The 23,011-nt window shown below is 36.6% G+C and overlaps 1 long non-coding RNA gene across 1 annotated transcript in view; it reads left to right on the top strand.

Annotated features, from left to right (window-relative positions):
* The first annotated feature begins 272 nt into the window (after window positions 1-272).
* Window positions 273-23,011, top strand: part of LOC148092940 (uncharacterized) — a 148,696-nt gene continuing 125,957 nt past the window's right edge. Inside the window, exon 1 of the long non-coding RNA XR_015714654.1 lies at window positions 273-314. This is a non-coding gene — a long non-coding RNA (uncharacterized LOC148092940). The remainder of the gene's footprint in view (window positions 315-23,011) is intronic.

The following is a 23,011-nucleotide window of genomic DNA, read 5'->3' as shown; positions in this document are numbered from 1 at the left end:
AACCTTGTAGATATCTGATTTCTAAATGTTTTCAACCACCGTTCTCTTACAGCTTAGCAATGGGACTTTATATAGTCCATCAGAATATATTACGTACATAAGGTGAGTTCTGAAAGATGTTATTGTATGATCTTTTTCAAGCCCCAAATGTTTCAAAGTAAAGTATCTTTCATATTGAATATCCTGAAGCATATCTGTTCCATTCTTCACAGGGTTTCGTCATTACCGTAAGTGCATTTCCCCTGCGTGAACAGTATCTGCCAAGTTTCTCCTCATAGAGGAAAAGTCCAAAAAGTCTCCAGGGATTTTTCTAAGTAAGTGCTATTTTCTCATATATTTCTAGAAAAAAACAACAACCATGCAGTCTGCTACGTTCATATAGTTTACACAACACTTAAAAGAGGAAATAGAGCAAGTTGAAAGTTGCCATCTATTTATTGGGAAATTGGGGCATTTAAAGAGCTAGTGAACCTCTGAAATAATTTTTTGTATTATTTTTTAATTATCTGCAAAAGGAGTAAGTTTCATGAGTTCCTTGCTTTTTACACTACTACCATCTTTGCAAATCAGTGGCATTCCGCATGTGGCACTGTATTTCTGATAGGAAACTCAGTTCTTGAGGAAACCAGGGACTAGATCATGCCGGATAAAGATAAAATCTATGGTTAAAAGACTTGATTCTTGAAACTTTCCTCCCTGTATTCATGTATATTAGATGATATATGAGATGATTAGCGTTAGAGACTACAAATGATTTAATCTAGGTTCCAAAATTAATTTTCAGCTATTTATATCTGTTAATCTCCAACCAGAAGTGGGAAAGAAATCTCTCCTCTGGGTGTGGGGATGGGGAGCACTTCTGAACCTCAGCCCGCCTCCACCTCTTTGCTGTGTTTCTCACCCTTGCCCTGCTTGTGCACAGAGAAGAGGGAAGTTGCTAATATAACTGATCAGAGTAAAGGGTCCACATTGGGTCTCAATTAATGACTTACTTTTTAGTTTTAGTGACATTTTCCTTTTGAAAATGCAATTTTGCAACCAAGCAAGGCCCTGGCTTTGTTTTTGTTTTATTTTTTGGTAGAGGTGGGGTGGGATTGATGCAGTCTGGATCACATTTTCTTGTCTTCTGAATTTATCAGGAGAATGGAGGATCTTTGAGGTCTGAGTTTGAGGAAGGAAATGGAATTTATTGAGTTTTAGGTAAAAAAATGCATGTATCAACCCACCTTGAACAAAAATTTTCATGGGAAATCAATGAGAGGACCCTGTTTCTCTGTTGTACATTGTATGTATGCGTTCCTTATGGATTCCCAAAGCAGGTTTCAAATCATCGGTGGGCTGCCCTGAGAACTGTTTCATCTTAATCTTATAAGAACCCTTGCTTTTATCTATATCATCTGTGTATTTTACTGGTCTTGAGGAGAGAAATGATCTAGACAATCTCTTCAAGGACTGTCCTCAAAGAATTTAAAATACTTTCCCCTCCCTCCTTCTCTGCCTCCTTCCTTCCATTCTTCCTTCCTTTCCTTCTTGTTTCTGTTTCTTTATTTGTTCTCTCTTCTTTGAAGAGGAGGGCAAGTCAGGATGAAAACCATAGAAGCATATCTGTGTCAGACTGTGGTATGTAACAGAGGAGAGGTACAGAAAATTTGCAGTGACTTTCTATATTAAGAAGAGATTCTTCCCATATTTTGTGTTGAGGTGGATGCAAGAAAAGATATCTTGAAGGAGACAGTGATTTTTCCTAAGCTTCTGGCCAGTCTGGAGGGTGAGGTGCTATGCTACAGTGAAACCAGGAGATGGGCAAAACCATGGCAGTAAGAAAGAGAAGAGGCTTGGTTTATCTAGAAGTCCTTCATGCACTGACAAGTCCTCAGGACAGATAATACTTTAAAGGTCACATTTTTGCCACATAGATGAGGCATCTTGGGATCAGACAAGAAACTGGGTAGGAACACATTCCAGGTGTTATTTTAAATATTGGCTTTGGAATTTGTAACTGAGCAGGTTCTAATCATTGAAGGTTGCTGAGCTAGAAACTGATCTTTGGCGATTAACTTTTTTTGGCATAAATATGGAGGATTCATTTAAAGAAAAGATACTAGAGACAAAGAGATTTTTTTTTTTTTGCATATATTGTATTACACTGGTTGAGTAATAAGAGTCTGAAAAAAAAGTGGAGAAATTTGTAACCTGGTGAAATAGGTAAAAGAAGGAACAAACAGAATTGAGAGGCACAGTAGATGTAAAAAATGACTTGTTAACCGATTGGAAATGGTGATTGGGATAATAGATACAATGAGTCAAAATCTGCCATAACATTTTAAGCGTGGGGGCCCAAGAGAATAGTGGTGTATTAAATGGAAACATGAAAGATTGGAGGCCTCGCTGAAGATACTGAGTTCAGTGTTGGACAGACTGAATTTAATATGGTCACAGATATACAGATGGAAATGTCTGTAAATATTGCTCTGGTGTTAGAGCTTATCATTTACACCTTCTGTGTGCCTGCCCAGCTCATTCTTTTTTCTATAAAGAAAATTAATCTCCCACAGCTTTTAAATGTCCCACCCCTTTTATGGCCACTCCAGCAGCACTGCTGTGTAGGCAGCTGGCACTGTGACTTGTTTCCCAGCCACAGCTGAATAGACACTTGGCCCTAACTGTGTCAAATCGGAATCTTTTCCATTGCTCCGAATAATTTAACTTGGGTTTTATTTCTTAGGGCCTAGTTTGTTGCTTGAACTTGGGTTGGGACATTATATGTATGTCGAGACAAAGAAATATAACTAATAAATATAAAATATAATTAAGCCATGTACAGAAAGATCCAGAGATGAGTGAACACATGGAATCAGGGGAAAGGAAATGGATATACATATATAAGCAAATTCTTTATGATAAATGAAATTCAAGATAGAAAAAAAAGAATATTGGCTAGGGACACAATACCATTTATATAATTGTATGATAAAAATAATTGTTGCTCAATTATAGCAGATACTTCTTGAGATAATGCCCTGTCTCATATTGGTTTTGCCTTTTTGATCACTGTGTAACACTGATAGACTCAAAAGTTAAACTTTTACCCAACATGGATAAATTCCATTTGCCTTGGAAGAAATATGAAACTATTTGAACTGAGTGACCCACAGAACAAATGTGATTTTAATCATGTTACTCTCTAGTGGAAATGAACATGCCAAGGTCTCTAGGGGGTGGGTAGCTTGGATCTGCTCATTTTGATACTTGTGGATAGGATTTGGATTTTATAATTTAATTCAGTTCTTTCCATGCTTATTTAAACAAGAATCTTGTTTTTTGGTTACATGCAACTAAAATAAACAACTAATTCAGCATATGACAGTAGTGGAAAGAAAGTTATAATATAAAAGGGCGTTGACCATGGACAGGTGATATCCAGGCATTTACCAGTTAATTGGAGACTATGTATAAGCTGTTATGGGGATCACAACAAAGCAATATGGCATCATGCTCAACATATATAGCACTTAGTTTTTGAGGCCTTTTTCTAGACATGAACTTTTTTGGTCTACATTAACCACTTAAAATATTCTTGTATTTACTTAGATTTCACAAATAATAAATGTCAGGGTGAAAGAGGTTACACAACTCGGACCTTGTGACTAGTGAGTGGTGGTGGGCTTGGTCTCTAGGTTTTCTGATTTCAAATCTCAATTACTTTTCTCACTATATTATGTAATTATAGTTTTCAATTCAAACAGTTATGAAGCATTACCTAGATTTTGATACTTAAATTTAAAACTAAATAAATAAAAAGTAAAGTATAATAAGTTTGTTCTAATGAGATTTTAATAAAGCAGTAAAAATAAAGCTTTAAGATTTTGTGTTAGAAATTTCATTCTTGTTTTCACAACTCTTTCTTAAAAACTCTGCCCTTTTCATAAACCTGGAGTGTGCAGCTGTATGTTTCACGTAAACTCAATCCTTTGGCCTTAGTTTATAGGATCAGGGGTCAATGTCTAACTCAGGCCAGACCTACTGTGATTTTAAGCATAGACAGTAAGTTCCAGGGCACCAGGTCTGTAAGATCAAGTGGACTCAGGAGCTGAGAAGGCAGTTTTGGGGTAGTACATTAGGGCAATGCACAGATGGCTGAATTAGCAGAGAACTCTAATCTGTAAAAGTAAGGAAGGTAAGCAGAGAAAAGCAGAAATGACAGACCATTCAACCTCCTGGAAAAGAGAGAGAAATTAAGCAAATGTATTTGCTGTGGTTACTGTTTATCTACTTCCCAGGTCTCTTTTCATGGAAGGCTCAGTTTTACTTCTTGAGTATGTCCTTCCTCCAAACCCCCATTCAGTGGAAATGGATTTCTGTAATAACATGTTGCCTACTTAAGAAAACATTTAAATATTCTAAGCAAATGACACTAAAATATAATATAAATTCACCTAGCAATAATAAGTGAAATACAAATTTATATCTACACAGATTTTAAGTGACATTTTGATTATATCTTTAATCTAATATACATAAATAATATTGATTTATTTCTAATCATTATTTATAAAATAATTCATGAAATAATTTCCTATTATTGAAGCATTACCAACCAAATGAAGCATATACAGCTTTGTCAAACCATAAATACTGATTGTACGTGATAGCAGGTTGACAAGGTAATCATGATGCTCTCTGTATTAATTTTCTAGGGCTGTCAGAAAAAATATAGGCAAATTGGATGACTCAAAACAATAGTAAATTTATTCTCTCACAGTTATTGAGGCTAGAAGTCCAAAATCTCTCTGGAGGCACTAGAGGAGGAACAGTTCCATGCCTTTCTCAGCTCCTGGTGCTGCTGGCAAGGCTGGTGTCCCTTGTCTTGTATACACATCACTTCAGTCTCTGCCTCGGTGGTACTGTGGTGTTCTCCGTCTGTCTCAGTCTGTCTTTTCTCCTCAAAGGACATCAGTCATATTTAGTTAGGGTGGGCCCACCCTAATTTATTTTTTTCACAAATATTATTTTTTATTTGTCACCGTTAATTGTCTGAATTTTAAACAGATTCTTTGACTGGGGCTCAAATCCATCAGCTCATTCAACCAACACCTGCCTCGCCCCAGTAGCTTTTCCAGGACTGCTACCTTCACCAGGAAACTCCATGAGTTTTCCCAGTTCAAACACGGCTTCCCCAGCATTTTCACCTTCCTAACAAAGACATCATGGGGTGAATACATTGATAGACAATCGTTTTCTATGTCTTTTCCCGTGCTCTCTGGAATCAATTTTTTGACCACTTCTTTCAAGCCTTTGTCTGTAGTTCTCGGGTCATGATTTTCATCATCTTCTGGATTTTGCAGGCCTGTGGATGCTCCGCATAAGAGGTCTTCTGAGTCTGATTGTTGTGTGTTTTAGTGAAACCAACACAGAATAGACAAAGCAAATAATCCTGGGTAGTCTTGATGTCAACATGAGCTTCAATCAGGGCTTGCCAGATTTTTGTCCTTGTAGCACATTTTTTTTCATGTGTAAGACCCATGCCATGGAAATGAGTCAGGCAGCTTTTGCCTTGAACATCCTCAGTAATTATCTTAAATTTTCTAAGCACAACTTCATCTATTCTGCAGCTCAGACATCATTTCTAGTGACAAGGAAGTGATGAAAAGTGATCTGGTATGTGTTAGAATAAATGGAAAAACACTAATAAATTTGTGTTATAATCTGAATAAATAAAAAAGACAATGCTGAAAACAGGAATGTACAGTATAGGCATGAGAAAATCAAGCAAAATAAAGTGGGGGAAATGATAGATATGGAAGAAAAAGGAGATTTGAGGTAAACATAACTGAGTCCCTGAATGAAAGATTGGAAAGTATATTAAAGGTTACAGGAGAAAGCTTTCCTCATAGTAAGTCTTATAAAATTGATCCAGGTGCATCAACTGTGGTTCATACCTGGTAATCTTTTTGGATTTGAAAGATTTCCATGGAGTCCCCTAGGCCAAAAATCACATCGAGTACAAGAAGGGAAAATCACTATAATAGCATTCAGCGTGAGAAGGTAGTGACACAAATTCTACAAAAGTTCTTGGCCATAGACATATTTTGCAATACGTGCAAACACATGGAATATAGTACTCATGAGATCTTCTTTGAAACAAACAAAAATATAAACCATGAAAATGTAATCCGTGAGTGTAAGGGATGAATGGGGAAACTACCTAAGAACAGGTTCTTCAGGGGCAGGTCACTAAGACCATGTTCAACTCATTGAATGTCGCTATTACCAATAACAGTGCTGGCAAACTGGTACAATGTACAAATGTCCTCAGGCTCATGGTGACAAGCAACACAATTAAGCCATACGTTTTGTGCCCTGAGCAGGGATCAGTGTCATGCAAGAATTTTAGGAAACATCAGGCTGTATCTGCTGGATGACCTGTTGGAATAAATTCTCACCAGGCAGTTCCCATCCCAATCCTAGTCAGCAGTATTTTTGGTTGTATTTTGGTTGCCCAAAATACATACATCTAAGTCTTTGGATGCACATACATTTAATTTCAGTACAGTCTTCCAGATTGCCTTGCAAAATAGATGTAGCAGTTTATATCCCCGATTATTGCGCAGGAATTCTTGACCATCCATATTGTTGTCAACACTAGGTGATATTATTTTTCTACCTTATGGACATAAAATACTTTCTATTGTTAATTTTTATTATTCTGATGACAGATGAGATTGAGCATCCCTTTATTTACTTTATTCCCAGTTTAGTACTTCTTTGAAATTCCTGTTTAACTATTTCACTCCTATTTTCAAATGAATTTTCAATAATTCTCTTTTGTATTGGGGGGCAGTTGGTATATTTTATATTTTACATATTAACTTCATCAGTTTTAGATGTTGTAAATATTTTCTCTTATTTTTAAAATCTATTTTAAGTTTGTGGTTAAACAGATCCTTAATTTTGATTCAAATCCCCCTTATTTTTCCTATAGATTTTGTGCTTTGGGGATCTTTGAAAATAAATCTATCTTACCCTAAATGAGGTTCTTCTACTATTTTTCTATAAAAACTTTACTTGCTTTACTCCATGTATAGTCTTCCTTTGTATACTATGTACATTAAAGAGTATTTTCTACAGAGAATATCAATCACTGAGCAGTCTATAATTTCCCATTGCTCTGTGCTATCATCATTACCACAATTTCAAACTTATCAGCTACATAACAATCAGAATCCTATAATCTGTTCCATTTGTTCCTTCACATGATATTTCACACTATATCCATTAATAGGTCTTTTCATCATGGCTTACTGTCTGGTATAAAGAATGTGCCTCTGTTATTTTTTTAAGTTGAATGAGCTCTTTATAGACTTTTTTCATGTATTTTACAAGGAGCAGTATGTGTTCCAGCTAAAGTTTTGATTGTGACAGTATTGGACTTGTAGATAAAGTTGGGGCAATTGCTATTTTTTCCATGTTAAGTCATATCTCTATTGCATGTTATATCTCTTGTTGCTAAAATATTTCTTTATGTTCTTATTAGAGTTTTAACATTTTCTTCACAACAGCTATCATTCTGAAAATTAAATATAAATAGCATGTCTTCTATATTTTTTTATCATAAGATTGGTAGAGTTAAGTTGGCCCATGAACAATGCAGATTTGAAACATCTACTATATGTGCATTATTTTCAATTAATATATAGTCAGACCTCTGTATCCCCTAATTTTGGGTCCACAGATCTATGAATTGATCTGAACTATTCTACATAAGGGACTTGAGCATCTGTGCATTTTACTTACTCATGGGGCCCTAGAACCAGTCTCCAGCTACACCGAGGGAGGCATGTAGTTAAGTTTTTGGGGAAGTCAGAAGTTATATGTGGGTTTTTTACTACACAGGGCACAGTGCTCCTAACCCCTTTATTGTTTAAGGCATAAGTCTATATAAACATTTGGTGTAGGTAATAAATAAATTAATCAACATTTATTTCTCAGACCAAATATATTTCTTCCACTGATATTGCAAGTCTTACTAAAATAATATTAATAACTGTAGAAAATTCTAAAAAAATACTAAAAAGCATGAAAATAAAACAAAAATTATCTATAATTCCTACAGCCAGATATAAATTGTCTACTTTTACAGATTCAAAATAATAGGGTTTTATATTCTTAGTGCTACTCTTAACTTTGAAAAGACAAAGTACCTCAAACATAATGGTTCTAATTTTAGGTTATTTTTATAAGATGGTCATCATTTTTATTTCCTTCTAAAGAGTAACAGCTAAAGTTAGTGTGACATTCTATAGGAGAAATAATATAGGAATGAAATTATGTCACATACAGAGAAATTGAGCCCCAATTAGTTGGTGCCTACTGCTTTATAAGCACTCATATTCAATGTAGATGATTAGCTTATAAGAAAAAAGGAATAGCATCCATTCTTGAAATGTAAAATTAAGTCAAAACAAATAAGAATGAAAAGGTTAGCGTATGCCATGTTGTCTTCCCTATCTTATGAATTTGTGAGAGGAAAAAAAGCCTAAAGATCCAGTGATAGATAAATTTTTAATTTTTTAGACATGTAACTGCTATTAATTAAGAGTTTCTTTTGATGAAAAGATCAAACAGTCTGAGTATAGAAAAAAACATGATATTTACAATCTGTACTATACTACGACTCACACTTATTTTGACATTTGAATGGAATTTCTAGTGGTTTAGCTTTATTTTTTCCTTTGTTTTGAAAGATTGCCATGTATGTATAACATGAGTCATAAAACTCTACATCGTAACAATTTACCTTCACCTAACTTTTCAGTTACTTTTCTTACTGTATAATCACTCTCACCCTCGGGCTATGTCTCTTATTAGCTCACAAACATTAAAAAATGTCTTTAGAAACACTGTTTGGGCTTAGAGGTCCTCTTTCTTTTTCTTCTTTTCTATTTTTGAGTCATGACTGAGAGCTACTATTAGAGATAAGTTGTCATTCATGGTACATAAAATTTAGAATAATTGTAAGTAGCCTGGCTGGCCGTGGCTCAGCGGTTGAGCGTCGACCTGGGATCCAGGCGATCAGGGTTCGATTCCCGGTCAGGGCACATGCCCGGGTTGTGGGCTCGATCAATGACTCTCTCATCATTGATGTTTCTGTCTCTCTCTCCCTCTCCTTTCCTCTCTCTGAAATCAATAAAGATATATTTTTTTAAAAAAGAAAAAGAATAATTGTAAGTAAATATTTAAGCATTTTGACGTATACCACATCAAAATAGTCATCCCTAACCATAGATCATTGAAGATTGGAAACCTACATTTGAAAAGGAAACAAAAAATAAGTATTTAGGGGAAAATACCTAAAATATAACCGTATAGATTTGATGAAGGAAAAGATTATATTAAAAATGAATTCTATAGAAATTCTAGAAAGAGAATGGACAAGTCATAAAGGGAAACATTAATTTGATTACAACAAATACACCGTTTTTACATTTATTTCTGTTTTTGAAACAAGATCCTATACACAAAAGGAAAAGTTCCAGGAAGAAAAAGATTTTTCCAAAGCACTTGAACAATGAGGTTTTGCTGTCCAGAATTTACAAAAATTTCTATAAGTCAATTAAGGGCAAAAAGAAAAATAACTAAACAGTAGTAAATTGCAAAGCATTGAATCAAGTAGTTCACAGTCAAGGAAAACTAAATGGCTGATAAACATCACTCATGGCTCAAACTTATCACTAATCTCCCTAATCAGGTTATCATTTCCCACCTATCAGATTAAAATCAAATAAAAATTCCAATGCTGGGCGGTAATTTGAAGAACAAGAGTTTCTTTGCTGACGAGGTTGGATAACACAGGAGCCAAGAGCATGGGCTATGGCATCGGCTGCTAGTGTTTCAAGCCTGTTACAGGCGTACAGCTGTGTGCCTGGAGCCAGCTACTTTATCCAGCCGGAGACCACCCTCCACGGGCCTGCTGCACATCTGCAGATCCTGTGAGTGAAGCACTTTGCTTAGAAATGTCTTTTCAAGGCTATTTGTATAGTGAACAGTCTGAAGGTAGTGTCTTCCTCTGGAGCAGGGGACAGGCCTGCTTACAGAATATTAGCAACGGTTTCCTGAGCTCGCTGTTCCTCTTGCATCAGGGAACCCACTGCCTGCGCAGGTGTCGCCTGACATCCTGGCGAAGGCCTGTGGGAACTGGACTAGGGAGCAGTGAGATAAGTGCTAATATGCTGGGCACTACTGTTACTATTAATAATAAATTGTCTTTTGTCTAACCCAGGACTCTCCTGTCTTCCACAAGTATCTTTGAGCCTTTGGCAGGCTAACTTGCTAGGTTGTAAGGAAGGTACAATTTCAGACCGTCACAGTTCTTTGAGATTGTCTCTTTGCCTAATTTATTTTTTTTCTCATCTGCTTTGGAGTGGGGGGTGTGTGTGCTAATTTCCATTCATAAGACCATTATTATTTCACCTAAATTGAAAATGTGAATTGTTTAGAACAGTATTTGGTACAGAGAAAGTTCTCAATCTGTTTCTGTGTATAGAAAGTTCAAAACAATACAAAGCATTGCTATATATTTTTTACTGTATACGTATATAATAATAGGTTTTAAACATATGAAATAATAGACTACAAATCCGTTGTAATCGTTAATTCTGGGAAGGTAAGAAGGGTTAAATTTTTACATAGGGTGCCTCAATTCTATTTATTATGTTTCAGTGTTTTTAGAAGTATCTCTAAAACAAATATAAAAAAAATATGTTAAGACTGTAAAAGGCTGGATATTATATACATGGTTTTTCATTTTATTATTACACATACTTGCCCATATTTTATTTTTAAATATATATCTTTATTGATTTCAGAGAGAGGAAGGGAGAAGGAGAGAGAGAGAGAAACTTCAGCGATGAGAGAGCCATTGATCGGCTGCCTCCTGCACGCTCCCGACTGGGGATCGAGCCCGCAACCCGGGCCTGTGCCCTGACAGGGAATCAAACCCCGATCGCCTGGATCCTAGATTGATGCTCAACTGCTGAGCCACGCCCAGCCAGGCACTTGCCTACATTTTAAAAATACTTTATGAAAATACATTTTAAAAATATGTGCAGGAGACAATTATTTTGAATAAGAATTTGAAATACAACCTAAACAATTATGACTATTGTATCCAGTTTCCCACCTCCTTATTTTTAGTCATGATTTTTTTTTCTGGCGCTGAATTAGCTTATTTCATTCTGCGGTGGTTTTAAAGAAGGGATGCTGTGGGAAGCCCCGAGGTTGGGTCCCAGGGCCATGCAGCCTCCAGCCCACTTGCTGGCGCACTCCCTCTGGGAGCCCTGAGCCACCAGGGAAGAGTGAAACCGCCGTGGCCTCGCCGCCAGTAAGCCGCTTGGCGCTTTGGGCGACCCGGCCAGACAGGCGAGGGGAGGCCTCTCTCCCTGCTGCCCTCAGCTGCTTAGTCTCCCTTCCCCTGGGGCCCCTGACGTGGAGCAGCACCGACAAGCCGCCCCCACTGTGCGCTCTCTGCCGTTCAGTGAGCGTCACGCAGTGGTTTTTGTTGCTAAGTTTGGGGGCATTTATATGTGGCAACAGGTAGCAGAAGCAAGCCCCTCTTTAAAATGCCTGGTGTGATGGCTGCAATGGTGGTAAAGCTGCGAGCGCACGTGATTCAGACCCATTCAGCACCTGTTCAAGCACAAGAGGAATCCTGCACACAGTGGATGGATAGAAAAGAAAAAACAGGCAAAGAAACAGAAGACAAATTCACAATAGTATTGAACATGCTAATGTAGTTTGGTATGCAATAACTGTCGCAAACACACGAGAATGTTTTAAGGTCACATCTTGAAAACCAAGGTGATCGTAACTGAAATGCTTCAGCACGTACTTGTTCGAGGCAAGGACACCAGTAGGCTGATTTTTTTCATAGACCAGGGATGAATCAGGTTTTATTTCTGAGATTTTAGGATTCTGCAAGGCTTGACATTATATATATAATTTGTCGTTGTTGTTTGTTTGTTTTGCTTTTGATAGGTGATGAGTGACCCGTGTTCTATGAGTTTTCCAGTTTGAAATTTATCCTGAATCAAACTTGACCAAAAGAGATTTATATATCTTTATCATTTTACGTTGAATGCCTTCTGAACTGTTTTTGCTGTAGCTCTATTTTACCAGTTTTCAAAGCTTTAAGATAGAGCTGTATTAGATTTCACATCATAGTTGCATTTCGGGTGCTGTCGGGGACATTGGATAATGCGTAACGAAGACCCTCAAGAGAAGTGTCGCCCACACTGTATTACCAGCAAAACATGTATTTCTGCTGAGTAACTTCACCGGTGGTGTCACAGTTTATTTTTCACTGCGTGCTTTCACCACTGAGAGTTCAGAACCAAATTCGGACCCTAGATGAAAATGGGCACAGGAGCTTTTGTTCCTTTGCAATTTCTGTTTACTTTTCTATTTCTATTTTCCCTTTGCTCTAAATGCTTTACCTTTTCATACTATGTTATTAAACAACATTATAAGCTGCCTAGAATTCTATTTTGCAATAGTTTAGGGAAGGAAGAAAGAAGGAAGGAAAGTAAGAAAGGGGATCTAGAGAACATTAAGCCCAGTTTTGCTTACTGGGCCTTATAAAAATATGGACAAAGTATACAATGTTAAGAGAAAAATCACAGAGATAATGTAAGGAATTAAATAAAATAATTACAAAGGACAAGAGAAATCAGGTAACTGTAAGAGAAAAGTAACAGACAACTTACTTTATACATTTAAGCACATAGAAGTTTTTGCGAAGTTTTCTAATCTTTTATATGCTATGTCTGTGACCTTGGGAACTTAAATAAGAGGAAATCATGAATGATGGGTCATTGATGGCAATGAATAGAATTATATTGTAGGTGGAGGTTTTAAGCCAAGAGCAAAAGATCTCAAGGAATGTAGAATTTTTGACCTGGCTGCTAGCACTAGGTAATATATAGCTGGCTAGTATGAATAAAAAATGAGGGAATTTTTCATGAGATTGAAAAGGAAGAATGACATTGTGAGAGGAATTCTGACTTGTCTGCTCTTGTTTTCTGACCCCTTCATGTGCTGAGACATTGGCAACTTGAGGTTGGAGTAGTGAGCATCAGAAAATGCTATAATGGGATGCTAGGTCCTCAGGGAGAGTCAAGGTTCCTGGCAGGGAAAAGGGAGTGAGAATATTCTATTTAAAAAAAGAAAAAAAGAGAGAACTATGTGGGGAAATTTGCTGACTGTATAAAGCCAAATAGAAATATTCTGAAGGAATATGAGTGGTAAGGTGGTTATAGGCAATATCACAAGAGAAAGGAAAATGTATAAGAGCAGAAGAAAGTTAGGAGATAGAAGTGGCCAAAATTTTGACAAGTGACCAAAGAGGTGAGGTGTCCTAGATGTGGATAGAATTTAGTGGCCCATGAGGTTTGGAATAAAACTTTATATAAGCATATTTTTGGTGCTAGGACTGTTGTTTGCAAATGTCAGAGAGGGGCTGATTAGTGTCTGTAGCTAATCTGCATCTCTCCCCTTCCTGATGGCTTACATAAGACTAACATCAGTTTTGGAAACATTGTTTTTATCAGCCTCCTTCCAGCACATTGATGATCAATGGCCTTGAGTAGCTCTTAATGCTGGAGGAAGCTTAGTAACTTGGTTAAGAAAGATATGCCACTTATTTATTATAGCAGAGGAAGAATGAATTAACTCATTGGAATTAACAAACATTATTCAGTGCTTATTATACACAAAGAACTAGGTTGGGCTCTTAGATTGGTACCTAAGGCAACACTTTTTAAAAATTGTTAAAAATCCTAAATTTAACAAGTAAGAGTCAATAAGATCTGTAAGGTCTTAGAGTCCTTCATAAAATAATAAATAGTAGGACTAATAATAAAATACTAGAACTACATCTGTCTTTGAAAAGGCTATTTCAGTGATTCTAGGGTATGTTTTTACTCCTTGACTTTTGACAGTGTCTTAGTTTGAGCTGCTATAACAGAACTATAGGCTGGGTGGCTCAAACAACAGAAATCTATTTCTCACAGTTCTGGAGGCTCGAGGTCTCCAGACACTAGACATCCAGGGCGCCAGCCTGGTCAGGTTCTGGTGAACGCCCTTGTCCTGGTTTGCAGATGAAGGCCTTGCTGTATCCTCATATGAGTGTGGGAGAGAGATCATCTCTCTCCAGATCATCTCTCTCCCAACTCTTCTTAAAGGGCACTAATCCCATATGAGATGACTTAATAACCCACCCTCATGACCTAATTACCTTCCAAAGGCCCCATGTCCAGACACCATCACATTGAGGATTAGGCCTTCAACATATGGATTTGGGAGAAAACATTCATTCCATAGCACTGAGCACCTGATTGTTTTGGTGCTGAAATTTTAAACTTCACTGTAATATAACCTTTGTCAAATCTTTGTTGTTTGTATTTATTGTGATAATATATAACATGTATTGTATATTATACTTATACATTTTATGTAATATAATAATAAAATGAATATAAAAGTTAATACAATGTGAATAAAATAAAATAATATCATAATAAAATAGTATGTATATATTTATATAAACTTAGAGAGTATCTTATCAAGAAATGTTTTATATCAAAATATGAATAAGCTTAGAATAGCTGTCAAGTGACAATATTGGCAAGTGTGGCAACAATGACATAGGATATGCTAGCAAGAATCACACAGCTAAGGGTTTGAAGGGAGGCATGTAAGGGTGATGGAGATGGGAAGGTTTCCTTCCCCAGCCACACACACATATCCACACGTTAATTACCCTCTCTTGCCTCCTTGCCAGATTTGCAAACACGTGGACACCAGAGTACTGGCAACTGCAGAGAGTACATTTAAAGTGTTAGCTACTAACTCTGAGCACATCTGTTCTAATTCAGTTTCTCAAAGATACATTTCATTAAAATCATAGTCTTGCCAGCCTTTGTCATTTAGTTGCTAACTGGCTGTCACTCTCCCACCGTCACCTCCTTGACAGGATTCTGACAAGATCCAGAAGGTCAGTTAAGCTCTTTGCTCCTCTTTTCCATTAATGGTTTATTAACTAGGCAAGGCTAAATATATTCTTTTCAATTATGTGTCTCTAGCCAAAACTGGCTCTGCAGAATGATAAATTTCCTTCTAAATCCTTTCAAACTATCAATTATCTTCTCTTCCAGTCTCAAAAGAATATGCCTGCTGATCTTTTGACTTACTTTTAAACATGATTTTGGTTTTATTAACTGCACTGGACTGGATAAAAAATTTTTTCCGATAAAATCGATATTCTTTCCACAGTTCAATTTATTTATAGAAAATGTTTTCTTTTCATTTTTTTCCTTCTAGGTTTTATTTGTTATTGTTCTTTTAATCTTTTCTCTTGGAGCCCAATTTAGAATCTCTCTCTTAATGTTCATAATACTCAGTTGAAGTCATTAAAATACCTCTCAGTTAACTCCCAATTAACGGACTGACTTCAGAGGTAAAGTGTTTCTGAGGAATCATCACCACGTTCATGGCTGGGTTTTCTTCCTTCTGCCTGCTGTATGGTATTTCTGTCACAGCAGAGCCAACACAGCTTATTCCCCTGTAGTCTAACTCTAGGAGGATCTACTCTTATTGCCTCAATCAGGGTGTCCTCCCTATTAAAAAAAAAAAAAAAAAAAAGGAGGGCCACTTACCATCAACATATATGTTCCAAAAAGAGATTTTTAAAATCTGGGATTTATGGAACCTGAGGTGTATACAGTGGCCTTTATGAGTCTTTGAAAACATATGTTATAGGTGGGTTTATGTGTACATTTCTAGGGAGAATATCTATAACTTTTAATAAAATTCTCAGTAAATCTACAGTTCTCCCTAAATTAAATACTTGAAGGGGTGGGGAATGTCCTGCCCGTGGGCCATATACAGTCAGCGAAATCATTTGGTCTGGTCCTGCCAAGGCCTCTCCAAAAAGAAGCAGTTCCAGACATCACATTAGGGATGAGTTAATTAATATAGCAGGCTAATTTTTAAGTTGACAATTTTGTACGGCCCCCAAATGATGTTATAAATATCCAAATGGCCCTTGGCAGAAAAAAGGTCCCCCATGTCTGAGGGGATGCGCAATTTTTTTACTTACGTACTTAATAGATGGCACATGGTAACATGCATAGAAAAAGTACAAACTTTTCAGCAAAATCGTTAGTGAAATTCATAGCTAATTTAGATTTCCATGTGGTGCCACCAAGCTTTCATTTCTTAGTTTAGTTGAAAACAACAGTCCACTCTCAGCCTTTACTTGCCCTCTGGCACATTGGTTGGGGGTCCATGCTGATGTGTACAGCAGCTACAGTCACAGGAACGTGCTGCTTGAAGATTCAGCCCGACACTACTGACAGCCTGCCACCTGCAGACATATGCTTTGTTGATTCATATATATGTGTGTGTGTGTGTGTGTATATATGTGTATGTATACACATACATGTATATGTGCATGTATATATATGTGTGTGTATATATATGTATATATGTGTGTATGTATACATACATATGTATATGTATGTGTGCAAAGGGGGTGGGGAAATGGGGACATATGCAATAGTGTCAGCAATAAAAATAAAGTAAAAAAAACCTTATTCAAGGTAATATCAATTTTTATTTCTTTATTTCTGATGCATATCTCTGTTTGCTAATATGATTTCTCTTTGTTTTAAAGTTTTGTGGGGTTTTTTTGTTTGTTTGTTTGTTTGGCTGGTTGGTTGATTTTCTTTTCTTTCAAAGGATTTAATTTTACTCAACCTGTTTATAAAACAAATATTTAGTAAACTTTTGTGCTAAAAGACAAACAGACTTGGGTCAGAGAAAAAAATTAAACAAATGCAAAAACCTGTGAAAAACAAATCAGTACAGAGTGTTTGATAATGTTAAGTTTTTGGACAAATTGTGTTTGTCCCGGTGAAGCTGCTAGGGTAACTGCTTCAGTCTATTTTGGGAAAGCCATGGATCTACCAATATGACAAATGGTGTTCACATGAGAACAAAACGTCCTGCCAGATTTAAAACATTGAGCACTCTGTGCTTAGAGAATACAGCTCATTTGTTACTGACTGAAATTGTTCCTAAATGTTCTAGCTTTCTTAATTATCCACAAAAAAACTGTCATTTTATTTCAAACTATTTTACACATTAAATTTCAGTGTAACTAACTGTGAAGATTTAATTGTGTCTTTCTTCTCTACATGATAGGTGGGGGTCCAAAAAGAACATCAAGGGATATTTTTATTTGATTTTGTAGTGTAGTGGCTGGCAGGGTCAATGAGAATTACCCTACCCATGGACTGAACACACATAAGTACAGTAGAAACAGGGCCACAGAGTGATGACCGTGAGAGAGAGAGAAGGGAAGGGAAAAGAAAAATCAGTTTCAGTAAACTTATGTGGCAAGGAAATAAAAACTTTAAAGTATTCTTCATTACAATGGCAATGTGTGGGTTTGGGAGGTAAAGGTGTGCCATAGTATGTTTACTGCATGGACCCCTAAGCCACTTAATAGAGTTTACTCAAATTTAGATGTTTCTGTTTGGAGTGAAACATTCTTTTTATTTAACCAGACGTTTTTACTTTTAAATTCGTTTGAGGTTATTCATATTAGAGATGTGATATTGTGATTTGTGATAAGACAAAGAGCAGTCCCCACTTATCCCCGGTTTTGTTTTCCATAATCTTAGGTATCTGTAGTCGACTGCAGTCCAAAAATATTAAGTGGAAAATTCCAGAAAAAAATTTATAAGTTTTAAATTGTGTGCTTTTCTGAGTAGCATGGTGAAATCTTGCAACTCCATGCTGTCCCTCCTGGGATGTGAATCATCCATTTGTCCATTAGTCACTTCGTAGCCATCTAGGTTATCAGGTGGAATGTTGTGTTATCGCAGTGCTGTGTTCAAGAAACCCTTATTTTACTTCATAATGGCCCTAAAGAGCAAGAGCGTGATGCTGGTACTTCAGATACGCGAAAGAGAAGCCGTAAAGCGCTTCCTTTACGTGAAAAGGTTAAGCACAGTACCACAAGATATTTTGCAAGAGAGGGAACACATTTGCCTAACTTTTAGTAGAGTATATTTGTTATAACTGTGCTATTTTATTTTTAAAATTATATTAGAATTATAATTTAATTTTATTATTACATTTGTTCTATTTTATTATTAGAATATTTTATTATTCAGTGTTTTTGCAGTTGGGGGTCTAGAGTGCGTACAGAGTGGGAGGAGCAGTTTTGTACAACTGAACCCTTGACCTATGTAATCGGACGCTATCTTCAGGTCAGAATTGAGTTGAATCGTAGGACACCCAGCTGGTATCAGAGAATTGTGTGGTGGTGTCGTGAAGTGACAAAACTAAAACAATTTAGGAACAAGTCTGGTGCCCTTTATTCAAGAAAAAAGATGGATTGGGGGAATACAATTTCTCACAAGCAGCGGGGCATTCTTCCTGAGGGAATCTGGGCAACAGTGAGTTTTATAGGGCATTGGAGTCAGCAATGTGGAGACAGGACATGGTTTGCTGGGGTTGCAGAGCTGACGTTATTTAGAAAGATCAAGGAATAAGGAAATGAGTATACAGCCCAGAGTTGGCTTGCCACTGGGGGTTGGCTGACTGGTTATACTGTTTCTGGTCAAGCAAAGCATTTATAGGCAAGTGAAAGCTCGGTTTGCTGAGGTGGCACCTTGGGAAAGAGTGGCTTCAACTTGGGCCTAGAGATTTATTTCAACAGTATGTTTAAAAAAAAAGAAAAAGAAATGTCAGATTTAGTATCAGAATCCTAAGAGTTAAATGATAAGATAAATGCATTCAGTGATTACATTGCATATAGAGGATTATTTACACAAAACTACAATGTTTAAGTTTAATTTTTACCACCAGTCCATTTTATTGAGGCTTTGCTTTTATTATTCTAGCAAGACTTTCTAATCTTTGAGTTTCCACTGCTTTTTCTCTTAATCCATTGTCATCATTTCTTGTTTCCCTATGATTTTGCAAGGGGGCTCTCATATTTTTCCACCCCATTTCTCTAATCACTTCTTAGAGATTTACCAGAATGGGGGGTGGGGGTAGAATAGGAGTGTGAAGCTATCCCATTGACAATGATGCTCCTTCCTAGACACACCTGTCTTGACTGTGGAATTATTGAGACTCACTCAACATCCAATGTCCTAGCACTGGATCCCGGTACAAAGACTGTTATCCTTGCTGAAAATCCAGAGACACAGACCTTCCTCTCTGAGTGCTTGCTGTCTTGCATCTTCTCTGTCTTGGAACCCATCGTGAGAACACCCCCTTTTAGCATAAAGCTGTTGTGTTACCTCACCCTGATTCTTCTGCTGCTACAGCCACTCTGCGGCTTTTGTGCTCTAGGTCTGCAAAAAGTTCTATTTCATGCTGCTGATCTGTTAAAGAGCTCTTTCCCACAATATATCTTTGTTGTTGCTGGCCTCTGGTAGGGGCACATTCTCTGCTAATTAATGAATTGATTAATGAACACCCTATGCCTAAAGGTGTAACAATAGTGCTAAGAACAAATAATGGACATGACAAACATATTCACTGCCCTTGTGAAGTTTTCAGTCTGGCAGAGGCCCACACCAAGACACATCATAACTAAAATGTGAAAGGTTAAAGAAAAAAGAGAGAGTCTTAAAAGCAGCAAAGAGAAAAGTGGTTAGTTACCTGCAAGGGAACGCCCATAAGACTGTTAGCTGATTTCTCAACTGAAACCTTGCAGGCCAGAAGGGAGTGGTAAGAAATACTCAAAGTAATAAAAAACAAGAACCTATAACCAAGATTACTCTACCCAGCAAAGCTATCATTTAGAATCAGTGGACATATAAAGAGCTTAACAGACAAGAAAAAGCTAAAGGAGCTTATCACCACTAAACCAGTGTTACATGAAATGTTGAAGGGTCTTCTTTAAGAAGAGGAAGGAAAAAAAGATAAAAAAATGAACAATTAAATGGCAATAAATGCATATTATCAACAATTGAATGTAAAAAAACAAAATAAATGAAGAAGCAGAACAGAAACAGAATTATAGATACAGAGAGCATTTTGATGGTTGTTAGATGGGAGGGGGATTGGAGGATGGGTGAAAAAGGTGAAGGGATTAAGACATACAAATTGGTTGTTACAGAATAGTCATGGGGGTGTAAAGTACAGCATAGGGAATATAGTCAATCATATTCTAATAACTATGTGTGATGCCAGATGGGTATGAGATTTGTCAGGATGATCACTTAGCAAGTTATACAATGCCTAATCACTGGGGTGTACACATGAAACTAATATAATATTGTATGTCAACTGTAATTGAAAAATTAAAAATGATTAAATAAAAAGGTGATTCAAAAATGACATCTCTTAGAAACATAAATGAGCCACTTCAAGATTCTCCTTAGATGATGGGTATCCCTTATGCATAAATGTCAAATTCTGCCCCAAGAAATAAATGTAGATCCATGTAGGAATCCTGTGAATAAAAGATCTTGTTTTTATCCAAAGCTTTGATCAATACTACTACTACTAATAATAATAATTTAAAAAGTTATCTGTAAAGAGAGTAAATTTTGTCAGTTAATTGTGAGAGGCAGAATGCAATTATGAAAATAATTTTTTAAAAAAAACATTAAGCAATATATCTATTTGGAGACCCATATCTCATGGTGAAAAATCAGCAGCGTAAAATAAATGCCAAATGAATGGCTAAATCATGTCACACAGCCTCTGGATATTGTAGGAATTCTGAAGAGGTGGGATCACGGAAACTAGAGAAATCAGCGGACGTTGGGAGAGAATGACTTGAGCTGGATAATACGGGAGAGAAGGATCTGAATGGGTGGAGTTCATGGGAGGAAAGGGCTTTCAAGGTCCAGGGATAGCGGGAGGAGTAAGACAGAGGCTTGGGCATCGTGGTGGTAGGTACAGAGAGAGAACGGAATGAGATGGGAGGATTTGTTTGTGAGACCAAAACTAATAAGTTAGAGGGGAGGAAGGTACAAGGTCAAATTCTAGTGAACCTTCAAGTCCTGCAGAGGAATTTCAGCTGCACTCAATAATAATCATAATGGCTAAAGCCTCTTGAGTGCTCTAGGCCTAGAAAAAGTTTAAAATATCACATGTCTTTCCTCATGACTTTCTTCACAACAACACTGTGTGGATGAACATTATTATTTTCATTATTTTAAAGATGAGGAAACTGAAATGTGGTGAGAAGTAAGGAACAGTGCCTAGAAGGTGGCAGAGCTAATATAAAGTTTAATTCTAATCACTGAATTAATGTTAAATAGAAAAAATTGGACTCCTTTGCCAACTAATGGAAGAATGGTTGGACCAGAACCACACTGGGCTACAGTTAACTCTTCTCCATACCTGGAAGCTACCTGTTGGGGACTCTACTTAATGCCTCAAGAATAATGTGATTTTCCAGTTTGGTTAAGGTCAAGAAAAGAACCATTTGGAATAATTGGAGAAAACAGTACTTGAGGGGCTGGAAATAATTAGCTGTAGACTAGGGACTGCATGCAATCCACCTATAATAGAAGTAAGACCCGAGAGAGTCAAGCTGTCGCCTAGCAACTTAGCTACATCCCAGAGCAAAGCTCGAGAATATCCAGTACTTAAAAATGTAGCTCTCACAATTCCTGATACCCAATCAAGGATTACCAGGCATACAAAGAAACAGAAAAACACGACCCACAGTGAGATGAACAACCAACCAATTAAAACCAACCCCAAAATATCACAGCCTTTTAGAATTAGCAGATGAGGGAGTTAAAACAGTTTCAACTGGCAGCTAGATAAAACACGAAAGAGAAGTGGAGTTAATTGACCTTGAAAGACAATTATTGAAGAAATGAGGTAATTAGTTCTTGGACAAGAGCCACAGTATTAGTAAACAAAATGATCAGATATATTAGAAAATCAACACTGGGATGAGAAAATCCCAAGAAATTCTTATGGGGTTGGGTAGGAAAGATGAAAACATTACTGTAGATAAAGTATTAGATTTGGAGTCATTCCAAACAAGTTTCAGTCTCTGTTATATACGACTTTTGTGATCTTGGACAAAATATTAATCACTATAAATCTCAGTTTCCTTACCTGTGATATTGAGATAATAATAATGATGTCAAACTGGTACAAATATGTACACATATACCTTTATAATTATACATTTCACACATATACACATGCACACACATATATGTATATTCTCATGACAGTTTGACATGTGATGTGCCAATAAACATAGCAAGTGAGTTTACATGGATGAAAGAATTGAGCACAACTTTTTCTATTGGGGTTATATTATTAAGCAACAAAGCTCTTTTTTATTTTTGTTCAGGACATGTGATAAACACAAGGTCTTTAAAAATCAAAAGAGAGGAGAGGGAATGTTCAACCTACAGCTTACAAATAAAAATAGGTTCAGGGAAGCCAACATGGTTATCCAAGTCAGAAAAAGAACTATTGTAAACCCCAGCAGGCTGTCAGGATTATGACAATGGAAAACTTCAGAAACGTGTTAATGAATGAGAAAAGAAAGGAATGAGACCTGCTCATTTTAGTGGTAAGGTCACAGTGGGTCAATCAGAATCTGAAGAAATATGATTAAAAAGAACAAAAAAGCAACTTATAGGAGGTTGGGTTATGAATTTCCTCTATACTTTCAGTATATGAGTTCTAAAGCAACCCAGAAAAGAGCTTAGCTCTTGGAGGTGAGTGGGAAGGGCCAACCTTATTGGGTCAAATACTATTGTATTTATAGTTCTGTATAAGAAGGGACATTTTTTACAGAGTGACTTTATAGTTGTCCAACTTCTAGGGGATTTATAAAATATAGCAACAAACATTTCTGTAGGATACATTGGCTATTTAAATACATGACTATAATAAATCAGTGTTTTTTTCTAAGCAGTAATTTTATTTTCTACATAATATAAACATA

The sequence above is a fragment of the Miniopterus natalensis genome, chromosome 6 (assembly GCF_054644295.1).
Source record: "Miniopterus natalensis isolate mMinNat1 chromosome 6, mMinNat1.hap1, whole genome shotgun sequence".
NCBI lineage: Eukaryota > Metazoa > Chordata > Mammalia > Chiroptera > Miniopteridae > Miniopterus > Miniopterus natalensis.
This window is presented reverse-complemented; position numbering and strand designations above follow the sequence as displayed.